This window comes from Octodon degus, unplaced genomic scaffold (genome assembly GCF_000260255.1).
Source record: "Octodon degus isolate 3935 unplaced genomic scaffold, OctDeg1.0 scaffold00118, whole genome shotgun sequence".
NCBI classification, from domain to species: domain Eukaryota; kingdom Metazoa; phylum Chordata; class Mammalia; order Rodentia; family Octodontidae; genus Octodon; species Octodon degus.
In genome coordinates this window covers 8,671,582-8,684,721 of record NW_004524694.1, presented here as the reverse complement: position 1 = coordinate 8,684,721, position 13,140 = coordinate 8,671,582, and positions in this window count along the sequence as shown.

The following is a 13,140-nucleotide window of genomic DNA, read 5'->3' as shown; positions in this document are numbered from 1 at the left end:
CTTCCACCACATCAGTCTACGACCTTTATATTAGTTTCTTGCAAAGTCTCAGAACACAGGAAAATACAGATACATTTTGGACCAGATCTTAGCCTGCCACTTCACATGAGAGTTCTCATTCCCGGCTGAAATTTTATGGGTCTTACCTTCATTTTATACATTTAATTCAGCATTTTGGGCTTCTGAGTGCCAGCTGGGATCACCCATCATTCTTTGCCTACAGCATTTTAGGGTACCTTTAGCCCACTTGTCCAAATATTTCTAAGCACCTCCAGAAAGGCATATCTAAAAGCTGCTACACCACAAGGTCAAGTATAGCTACAGCACCGATCTCATTCTTTGGAATCAATTTTCTGTATTAATCAACTTTCTCATCACTGAGACATAACAATAATCAAAGCCACAGTTTAGGGGAGATGAGTTTTCATTTGGCTTCATTTTCAGTGAAATCAGTCTGCAGTGAACTGGCTTCAAGGCAGAAGCATCATGGCAGAAGACAAAGTATGCTTGAGTTCTGATCACCAAGAAGCAGAGCAGAGGAGCAGGACCAGAGCGCCAAAACCCCAGATATTGTAACCAGGGTCATATCTTGATGACCCACCCTGATACACTGTGCCTAGCAATCCACTAGACCACTTCCAGGAAAGAAAAGTTGATCCAAGTCCACCTAACTGCCACCTTCTGTGACTCATACTTATGGTCAGTACTTTAACCAGACATGCTGCCTCTTCTTTTACAACACAGTCTCATTAGAAATAGAGTTCCCCTTTGACTTTTCATAATATAATCAGGAATTATGACACATTTTGTTTTTCATAAGACATTAGATCTTGTTTAATTCTGAATCTATATAACTTCATTAAGAAATTTTCAAGCTCTCAGGAGGAAATACGACTTTATAGGAAAATATGATCATTACTAGATCTTGAGAAAAAGCCTTCAACTAAATATTCCATCCTGTACAAATATGGAATACAAAATAAAAAAAAAAAAACCTAAGTAGAAGAGGCAGGATAGATTGGTAACCAAAAGAGATAAAATATATGTATCACAAATTTGGGGCCAATGAGATAGCTCAGTGGACTAAACTCCTGTTTAGGCAAGTGCAGGACTGGGGTTTAATCCCCAGGACCACATGCTGCTCTGACCCTGACCCAAGGTGTGCTGGTCTGGCAACCAAGTCTAGATGTGGTGGCTCATGCCTATAATCCCAATGCTGAAGAGGTTCAAAACAGGAGGATCACTATGAATTTGAGCTGTGTAGTGAGACCCTGTACCAAATATATTAAAACAAAACAAAACAAATAAACTATGGGTGCAGGTAGGGTATGAAATTCAGAATGCTTGCCTCATTGTGTGAGGTCCTGAGTTTATTCTAATAATTGAGGTAGAGCAGGAATATAATAATAGAAAACATTTCTCTAGAATCTAAACAGGGATTTTTTTCTCACAGGGATTTTTTTCTTTGTGTAATGATCATATTTTCCTATAAAGTCATATTTCCTCCTGAGAGCTTGAAAATTTCTTAATGAAGTTATATAGATTCAGAATTAAACAAGATCTAATGTCCTATGAAAAACAAAACGTGTCATAATTCCTGATTGTATTATGAAAAGTCAAAGGGGAACTCTATTTCTAATGAGACTGTGTTGTAAAAGAAGAGGCAGCATGTCTGGTTAAAGTACTGACCATAAGTATGAGTCACAGAAGGTCCAGCTGGAAAAAGTACCATATGATCTCACTTATTTCAAGAAGCTTAAATGAATGATTTCCTAGAAGTAAGAAGTGGAAGAGTGAGTACTGGGGACTGGGGAGGACACAAGAGGGAAGAAAAGATAGAAAGAAGTCAAGAGGTACAAACAGCATAGAGGAGGAATACATCCTTATATTACTTGCACAGTAGTTTGACTATTGTTAACAATATTGTGCTGAGTATCTCAAAATATCTTAGAGGATGTGAACATTCTCACCAGCAGAAAACAAATACAAGAGGCAACACATATATGAAATACCCTGATTGATCATTATGTAACATATACATGTGTAAAAGCACCATGCTATACGTCACACATATGGGAAATTATCATGTTTGAAAGACGAAATTGTAAAACATACTATAAAATATATAATGATCAATAACTGGTGTTAATTAAAAGAAGAGTCTAGCTCCCAGGTTTTAGCTCCCAGATTATTTTATCCCAAACCATGTCACCTTCAGGGAAAACTTGACACTTGTATTTCAGCTGTCTCTTCCCTGATGGTCCTCATCCTATAAAGGTAGATTTAGAAACTGAGTAACATTTTGTCCGCATTAGATGATTTTGCTGAGCACAATAAACATATTTTTATTTATAAAAATGGATTCTAATTATCAGTGTTTGTGATTAAGCAAGTAAGCTTTTGTATCTGTCTAAAGCAGCATAGAGATACACCTGCAGTTACTATGAAGAAAAACTCCATTGAGGAACAGTTATCCAACTTTCACTTGAAGGACAGAATCTAAAGACAACAGGCCAAACTTGCTCTGAAAGAATGACACTCCTTTGCAGAAATAGCTGTTCTTTTTTTATTATTAATTTTATTGAGAAACAAATAGCAATGAGACAGTTTCAAAACCAATTAGTAGGACAGCTTCAATAATGAATATTATTCATAGTACAAGATGCAGACATGATATCCTGTCCAAACACTGTTAGTACAAATAATACTTTCTTTGAATTATTTTCTTCTCATTGAATTAAGGGAAAGTAGCTATATATCTATCCTAACTATTTTGTGCATACAGATACAAAATAGTCCTTCATTTATGTCCCTTTTTTTTGTTTAGTTTTGTCAGAGATGTTGTATTCCTTTGCCATTTAAATATTGTAGGTGCTTGAATTCAGCAAAATAACCCATGATCAAACTGCAACTTCCCTTAATAAAAAGGGAGCCATTCACAACTACAAAATGTTCAATTCCTATCTGATATTTGTTTACCATAAAGTTTATTACTTTTCCATCATTTGTCTGAGGTTTAGCAAAAACATTTTACATGAAGAAATCCCAAGTGACTCTTAGAATACATTTGCTCAAACACTTCCTGCTTTCCTGGACATTCTCATCAGTCAATATGCTTTTACTGTCTTGAGCTTTGTCTGGTGAACCTTGTTGGAAAAGATATATTTTAAAAATATGTACTTCAATTAAATTTTATAAACAGTGTAGTACAATTAATTCAATTTTCAGATAATTAATCATCTTCCTGGAATGCCTCAAGAAAACATCTCAAGACTATAGTTTACTGATATCAGAGACGAATAATTTACTTTCTCATAGAACCTTTACCAATCGTTCAAACTTTCATTCTTACTACAGTAGCATCATGAAAAAAAGAAAGAAGACATGGAACACCAGAGGGGATGGATGCTGTTTTAACAATCTCAACTGACCTGGCAATTGCTTGACTGAATAAGCCAATGTTTACTTAAAAACCTGGCCATTGTAGGATGGAATGCCATTGTCCATGTCACACTCTTTTATGAGTAGTGAATTTTTTCTTTCCCTTCAAAGATTGGAAGGTTTTTCCTAATATTTTCTAGCTAAATGCCCAAGTGCGCTTAAAAGACAGCTCAGCTTCTTAGGGTACAGTTGACAGTGAGCAGCTCTTTCTTGATCTTGTTAGCTTTGAATATACTCTGCCAAAACTATCACACTTAAATATTTTCCTTGGACAGAGTTATTCAAAACCTGCAGTCTGTAGCAACAAATATTTCCTTTAAGATTCTCTGACTCATGAAGTTCCTCATAACTAAGAACCATTTTATTTTCACATGACAGATTATAAAAAGATTCAGGGCCGTACCTCAATAGGACTATCAAATTTAGAAACACACCATTTAGTTTCTTCTTAGTAACAACTATTATATGATTCATGCAAAATTTCAGCAAGTACTGAGTTATCTTAGGATTTTTCTCATGAATTCTTAATCTTTTATGACATTTGGAGATTTTTTTCTGCTTCTATACAGTTTTCCAATGAAATGCTCGTCCTCTTGTGTATTCACATTTATCTATCTTTTATTACACCAGATTCTAAATTTCAAAAACCATCTTTCTCCTCCAATAGAAGATGATACTTTGTTAGAGTCCTATACTGTTCAGGAATTCCCCTAAATTTAAGGTTCTTGAAATCCCTTTAGAAATTCACAGTTAATATAAATTTTGATGGCTTCTATTTGAGTAGAACAGAGGTTCTCAATCTGATTTATAATCATAGCTTATTCACAGTTGTTCCAACACAACATTCTTCTGTGGATCAATTCTACAGCGGTTTTCCAGATATTGCTTTTGCTATGGCTATCTAGACAGAAAAAGAGTTCATTGTTGGGTATCAACATCACATATCCTTTTTGATGTGGGTCATGATTTTGTTTCGCTTTGAAAGAAGTACAGCTCTTTAAATATAATTGATACTCTATTAAGTGTGGCTGCCACATAAAAGCCCTAGTAGATGTTTCCTATAAAGGATTTGGCAATGAATATGAAATGCATACTAAAATGCAAACTCAAGAAGGAAAGAGTATGCATTAGATGATTGCTACACTAAGGAAGCCTTTGAAAACCTCAGTCAAGCTATCCAGAAAGTTTAAAAATCAAAGCCATAACTAAAACTAGAATTTTGGCATTGAGTCTTACATCAACTGCATTATAAAGCCCTTGATGTGCCATAGTCACAGCAGAAGATCCTGTTGCTTGTTGTGTCATTTAGTAGCATCAAGATAACTTCTTGTTTTTTCTTCAGATGAAAAAAATAATATTTCAGAAATATTGCATTATTTTTCTATGATTATAAGAAAAAAAGAACCATCACAATTAAGCATTATGATAAATTGTCCACGTGTTGCAAGGCTGGGGATATAGCTCAGCAGCATGACTACCTGTCTGGTAGGTGCAAGTCTCAAGTTCAATCTCCAGTACAACCCCCCCACAAAAAAAGTTGCAAAAACATATCCCTGGTATGGCCTTACTTTCCACTCCTATAACCGTGGCAAAAATTCAGTTTTATTTTAGATTGGATGTGGATATAGCTGAAGCCCTTCTTTGGACAAAACAAAGGTAACAACGAAGTTATTGCTCATCTATAGACATGAAACTCCATTACTGACACTAGGTAGGACAGACACTGGCACCCGGCTATATCCCACCAGTAGCACAGTCTTGGCTTGGAGATATTCTCTGAGGTCTTCTGTTATGTTGATCAATGTTTTTTAGTTGAATTTGCTATGGTTGAATTTTCTTAAGAGTTCTGACGATTCCGTATAATCACTCACTGACAATGACTGCAATAAAACTCCAAAGACAAAGGAAGTTAATACTCCCCATCAGTGAGTTCTATACTGTAATCAGACTGTCATCTGGAAACCCAGATGTAGCACAGCAATAACTCTCTGGCTTCCAGTTATTGAAGAGAGATGCTGCTGTGGTCCACATGTTGACTCGGCCTGTTCCAAAACTTCTCCCCACTCTTGCACAGGATCCTAACTCAGGTATCACTCTTCTTCAGACCTTTCAGTAGAACCAGGTTGCTCATGGTTTCTGAACCATATGAATAATTCCTCCTCATTTAAAAGAAATATTTGACCAAGTATTCCTGAACTATACTCACTGAATTTTGTAAGTCTGTCAGAACTCCTTATCTCCCCATAATAGAATCGTCTTTCAAAATTCTAACACTGAAGTGTTGTTCATGAAGCCTCATGTTTCATGCAGTTGAATGCTGTAAAATTCCTGTTTTATATAATCAGTGAAAAGTTTAGGCAGATTATTATCTTTTAAACTGTGTAACAATAGCTGCAATGGCTGTATAATGATTAAGAAAATACAATTTCATTTCCATTTACATTACACTATCTTTATTATCATGAAATATAGCTGCATGAGATCATTTTTAATGTTTTCAATAAACCACATCTTGTGAAAAATAATATAATAGAAGATTTTATTTACTTTTCTCTTTGTTATCTGATCCTGATGTTTTAAACTTTATTTATATTTATTTTTCTGAGCAATGGCACTAGCATTGCTTATATAATTCTTAGAAAAATTTACTCTGTCTAGTACTATTAAGGTTCTACAGAATTCAAGACTACACTGATACCATCCGCTTGACATATGATGTAAATCAGCAATCTCTGTGTGAGTCCTGTATCTGTCAGATTTTCTTTGATGGGACTAAAGTGTTTCATAAGCATAACCAGAAGGAGATAAGTTAATGTGGGCCAGTTCTGGGTGTTTAGTCCATAGCTGACTGATTCCAGAGAAGACGGGCCATGGTAGAATGCTATTGTGGAGGACAGCTCTTTTCCTCATTGAAGCCAGGAAGCTCAGAGGAGGTGCCAGGCGCTGAGGGCCCTGCATAGACCCAGTGTGGTCACTCCCACCCATGAGCACTCACAAGGGTGCTTGCAAGAATCTCCTTGCTTCTTTCAGTCAGTCAAGTTGATAATCAGGATTAACCATCACAGTTTCTTTCCAATGACTAGACAATATGGACATTAGAGGCAAATATTCATGTGGGAAAAATATGGCTGCTTGTTGCTTGGTTAGAACTAAATCTGGAATCTGTCTGGGTTTTCTGGTTTGTGCTGTTTTCTGAAGCAAAAAGAATGAAAAAGTGCATGAAAATGAAAAATAAAAGGTCATTTACAGTCTGGCTAGATAGTGAGAGTAGAGGGCACTCTGCTGAAAACACTGCAGAGCTACCCTTTGTACACTTGGTTTAAATAAAAGGATCTATAGATTTAGCGAGTCTTTTTCCCAAGGTACCAGAAGTACAGAATCCTTATTGCACTTATACCTGGGGTAGGCAGTTTATATTCTTAGGATAAAGAAGCTTGGAAAAAGTTTGTCTTTAAAAAGCAATCCAAACATTGAAGGATCAAACTGCCCTCTCAGATAAAAAAGGCACTCTACATTATTCATAAATGAGAGTTAACATTTGCAAGGATCCCAGCTTGGATCCATTATTATGTATAAGGCATCTATATGAATTACTGAAATGTGAGATATAAAACGCGGATGCCCTTATGGCTGAATTAAAGAAGCAGAGTAACGACCCATGACTTTTTGTAAAACTTGTGAAGAGCAATAAAATCTTTCTTCAGAAAAATACACATGATTACATCCTATAAGTAAAAAAATTTACATATAATTTGAAGAAGTTCTCAGACTTTTTGAGGTCACTTTACCAAAATCTAGATAGCCACAAAAACTGCCCCTTCGTATTGATGCTGAGAGCTACCAAATATTTATATCCTGTACTGTGCTTCTGCTGTGCAGGTGTGTAGTAAATGCTGCACAAAGGTTGACGATAAATGAATAGTTTAAGTAGGCGACACTAGAAAAGTGCCCTATGCGTGTCCACTTCAAATGATCCAATTAATACTGCAATGAATATTTATGGATACTCCCCAGAATTCAGGGCGCTATCACATAAAGCTATTTGTTTTAGTGTTCTCCTGTGTACATTTGGGCAGAGATTGATGAAAGACTTCACTTAACCTAAACAGAGAGATTCTCTTCTATAAACACATCCTGTGAAAACACCAAGGTGCACATTTGGACGTCCACACGAACTAATTAGATCATGTGACAAATTTGCAATAATCTATGGGTGGTGCTGCCAATTTGCTTTACAGATAAGGATATATTTGAATAAGGAAAGAAATTCAGACTGAGCTGCTCTCACCTGTCTTTGTCATTTTTCAAATTATCTTTATTGTGCTGCTCTCTTTTGACTAGACAATAATGAAGGAGAGCTCAAGTCCAAGAACGGAGGGAGGGAACTGACAAAGGACGCCCCCTTGGCAGCTATCAGTCTGTGTATATGAAAGGCACCTTGTAGCCCCCTTTTAACTTGTTTACTGCTGAGATTCTCAAGTATTCAATTCAATGGAGAAAAATCCAAGCTTTTAGGGATGAAATCCTGGATGAGCATTTGAAAAAAATCATCAAATTGGAAGAGGACAATTAGCCCTTAACATTACTTCAGCCCAAATATCACCCCAGGATGATTGGTACCAAAGTGGGAAGGCAAATCAGGTAAGATCTGGAGGATTGGGGGAAGAGAAGTGTGTTAGATAGTAGAAATTTTATGATACAGAATGACAGAGGTAATTGAGGAAATGGATGTAAAAGAGGACTTTGTTGATAGCATACAAAATAGTCTAACTTCCTACAGGATGAAAGGAAATATTCTGTGCCCTTGCAGCATGGCTTTGTATTCTGTACAGGTGCAGCATTTACACAAAAGGTCTGTGTGCTACATTCATGTATGACACACAAGCCAGTCTCCCTGCTTTAAACATAGCAAATACCCCACACTATTTCCTGACAGGATGTAGATAGAATTTTATCATTTATGAGTTGATGTGATAAGCAAATATGTATGGTTTATAATGCATTGCATAAAGATGTTTCATATGAATGTGTGATTTGTATGAAAGTGCTCATCTTATTCTACACAAGCAAATAATACATGAATATTCAATATGCAAAAAGTGATTTTCCAATAAGTATGCTGTAGGAACTTCTTATAGGTGTTATAGTATAGTTATATATAGGTATCATGGAATTATGCTTGCCATTAAAAAGTTATTATGTTGTTAAGAATGTGTAGATCTCACGGTAACAGCTGTGCATATACTATTTGCTATTTCTTAGAAGGAACACATAAAAAATAATTTGAGAACAAAGCACTAAATAGTATATTTGAAAACTCAAGTCATACTATTGAAATGAGTTAAGTCGTATAGTATAGTTACACAAAAAGAGTTTCTGTAGAGCACTTGACATGTTAAATATGGAAAATTGAACAAATGACTTGGATTCTGTGAGGCAATTTTCATACTTTTCACATACAGCTATTTGTGGGATTAAATAAAGTTGCAAATGTGGGCTAAATAAGCTCACTCCTTTTGCTGAGTATGAATGGTGAATCATTTCACATCACCACATTTCACATTGCTACATGTGCTTCTTAGCCCGTTAAAGAACAAAGCCTGTCTGTGATATCCAAATAAAGTCAGAGGGCACAGCTTCCATGCAAGCGTGAGGGTGCACACAAGACACCAGCACAGACCACGCCCGCTGCCTGTTTACTCTGCTCCTCTCCCTAATTAGGCAATGTGCTGGATGCAGGTAAACAATATTTTTGTCAGTCAGTCTGTTCTTGTTTTCTGAAAATAAGGCTCTGGTTTCAAGAGAACTGTGACCTAAGTTTTGAAAGTATTCAGTAAGAGCAAAAATGCACCGTAAAGTGAAAACTATGGTGCTGTTTATGTGGCCAATTATGATTCATTATTGGGTACAAGGATTCCTCTCCCCTTGGAAAGGATCACAAAACTATTTCCCTTTGAAGAAAGACACCATAGAATTTTGGTGCTGCAGGAAGGGAAATTGTTATAGTTTGGGGTTTTGCAAGGAGAACAATACAATAGAGGGCACAGCCACACATTGTAAGATTATTTTATAATGAATCACCCAAAGTATAATGTACAAAGAGGGAATGAAATCTGCCCACATTCAAAAGACCAAAGAATCCAGCTGAGGGCCTGGATCTTAACATGAGTCCAGCTGAAGACCTAGAGCTCGGAGCAACACCTCCCACAAGTCCAACTGGAGGCCTAGAGCCCACAACAATTCTCATGCTGACCTGTCTCACAGATATGTGCTGGGAAGGCTCAAAGGTCAGTGTTGGAAGCCACAAAGTCTGTGCTAGCAGGGTAAAGGATCTGTGCTAGCAGGCTGGCGGATCTGAACTGTAGCTAGGAAGCCATGCTCAAAGAACCAGAGCTCCCCTGAAAAGTAGCACGGCCATCCTCAGTAAAATGAGGTCTTGAGCACCTCCTCTGACAGGAACACCCCAAATTCATCAGGAAAGCCTGCATGACAAGGTCCCCCAGCAGAACAGCCCTGGAGAACCAGTAGCTTCCAACAGCGCCAACAGCTTCTCCAAACAGCTTCCTTCACAGCCTTTCGATCGCTTTTCCTTTCTCCCTCTTAGGCTGCTGGCAACAATCCTCAGGTGGGCCTCCCACCCGGCACCATGCTGGCTCAGCTCAGCTGGGTGTAACCAGTTGAGCACCACTTGGCATCCACCGCAGAAATAGCCCTCTGATCCTCATAACCGCGTGAGTCCTCTCTCTGGGGGACTTTGAAACATGCCAGAACATGCTGTAGAGCAGCAGAACATTGTGTCTTCACAAAAAATCTTGCTTAAGTTGAAGAGTGAGGAAGCAAATTTCACTTGCTGAGCATCGAGAATACTCTGTTTTTAATAATTGGCTTAATTAATAACCCACTCTATATTTTACTATTTAGTGAGAAGAAAGAAACACCTCAGCTTTCCTTGGCAAACACAGCATTCACAGAGCATAAAATAGGATATAGAACTTTCAAGGGACTATTGGCAACAGTCAATCTTTTCACATGTGATACATTTTGAATGTTGCTTTAATTTTACAGTTATTTTCCTCTGAAGATATTTCAGTTTAATATACTTCTCTAGAAACTTGGAATGCTGGCACAAAAGAGTGATTTAGCTTGTTTAATTGGGATATGACACAGTAATTTCAACCTATATGTTTTTTTCTGATTTTAAAAGTTAAATACTCTCAGATTGAATTTCAAATTTTACCATGGTTCATTTTAAATAACTTGTTTTCTTAAATGCTTTTAAAATGAGATCGGATGATACAATGAGTTTTAAAATATAACTTATAAAGGACTGCATAATTTTAGTATTACACAGCTTGATACTAATAAAATCTAACTGACAGAACATATAAAAGTAATGACAGGATATACAAAAGTATCCAGGAAGGAATTGCTCTATTCTTCCTCACATTGTAAAGGCATGACAACAAAGCTATAAACGAGCAATCATATGTTCACATGAGAATACTCACAAAAATTGTAGCTGTACAGAAAAACAAATCTATATATCTCAAACAGTGAAGAAACTGGAGGCCAGTGTGTTAAAACTGTGTGCTGTACAACCAGCGTAAAATATGCAGCAACCACACAGAGAGTTACCACCACCCCAGCATTTCCTTCCTGCTTCCAAGAATTATGTGTTTTATAACCTTATATAAAATGACATACAAAGAATATACTTTTAAATTTTCTTGGCCAGCGCCCAGGCCTGGCGAGTGAGTGGAACTGCCTGGGCCCTCTGGATCCTCACTACAGCCAGCACGCAGGTCAGGAATGTGTGTGGAACTTCCTCCATCAGACAGGCCCAGTGTGGAACTGTGCAACAGAACTCCCTGCAGAGAGGCTAGAGGCAAGACCCACCCAGCTGATCCAGGAGCAGAACATCTTGCCAGAGTGGCACAGACGGTTCACTTCCAAGGGCTGCAGCAGGAAGAAGTGTAGCACAGCTGCCTGACCCAAGCCACACTCACCTGGACAAGTCTGAACTCCAAAGGTAGATCTGGACCTGAGGCTAAGGTAATAACTCTACCAAAGCTCTACACCAAAGGTCAGAAGACAGTGCTATACAAAATGACAAAGAGAAGGAGCAAAATGCATTCTCAGGCCCCGAGCCCACTCAGAACAAATGCAGGAGACAACAGTGTAGAAGAAATTAGAAATCACACACCTGATATCTCTGAAATAATAATCTCTGAAATAAAGCAACAACTTTAGGAAGTTTTAGAGAAAATCAGATCAGAAATAATTTCTGAAGTAAAAAAAGAATAATAACTATAATGAAAGAGGTACTGAGCGCTTGTAAAGAAGACACTGATAAAAAATAGAGGGGAATATAAAAATGATGGAATTCTTGAATGAGAAATATAGGAAAGAACTAGAAGGCATGAAACAGATTCAAAGAGATATATGGGAAATTAAAACCTCAATCACAAGCTGGCAAAAATATTTGAATGAAAGTGAAAATAGATTTTCAGGCCTTGAAAATACCATTACAGCTAGTGAAAAGCTAAGGAAATGTCTCTTAAAAACAACTAGGATGCAGGAAAAAGTAATTCAACATCTGCAAGATGATGCAAAGATGAACAATCTGAGACTAGTAGACATCAATCAGAAACAAGGAGTCCATACAAATGATATAAGAAGACTATGGGCAGAAGTAATAGCAGAAAACTTCCCAAATATGGGGAAACAATCTGACATTCAGGTAACCAAAGCATATAGAACTCCAAATAATATCAATCCAATTAAAACTACACCCAGACATATAATAATCAAGATCCCAGAAATTCAGCGCAGTATACTGAAAGCCACTAGAGAGAAGAAACAGATCACATTTGAAGGAAAGCCCATTAGAATAATGACAGATTTCTCTTCACAAACCATCAAGTCAAGAAGAGCATGGAACAAAGTACTATAAGTCTTACAAGCAAACAAATTCCAACCCAGAGTGATATACCCTGCAAAACTCTCTTTCAAGTTTAATGGAGAAGTGAAATGCTTTCATGACAAAGAAAAACTGAAGAATTTCAGGTCGACAAAGCCAACCCTACACAGACTACTAGAAGATATTCTCGAGAGGGATCAGAATGACCATAACTCCAGAATGAGAATGGAAAGAACTCAGCAAATAGGGCAAACAATTAAACACAGGAGAAAAAGAGGTATACAATAGCAGTCTTTCAATTATTCTTTTTGTATACAGCAGCAAAATATTTCCATCAGCATATGCCACATGTGGACTTCTCCTGCACCCTATGGGTCATGATTCTGTCTGGGTCTACAGGGTGCTTATCAACAAAATAGCAGTATCTCAGTACCACAAGTGACACCTGGCAACCAGTAAGCATCATGGACTGTCCATGTCCACCACATACTAGAACTTTGTGCGATATTCTATCCCCAAACTGTTAGAAGTGCTGTTCATATATGTGCCTTTCCAGTATTTTTGTTGTTTTATTCTTAGAAATTCCTTACTATCTTGAAAACTTTCTTAGTTGATATTTTTGCATATATGAGCCTATTCAAATACTGTGTGAGTGCTCTGAATTGATCACAGATTCATACATATGATACAGCACATTCTGGCCTCTTAGTTGGACTCACAAATTCATTTTAATTTTTGAATATTATTTTAAAATATTTAATTTAATTTTGAATTAATAT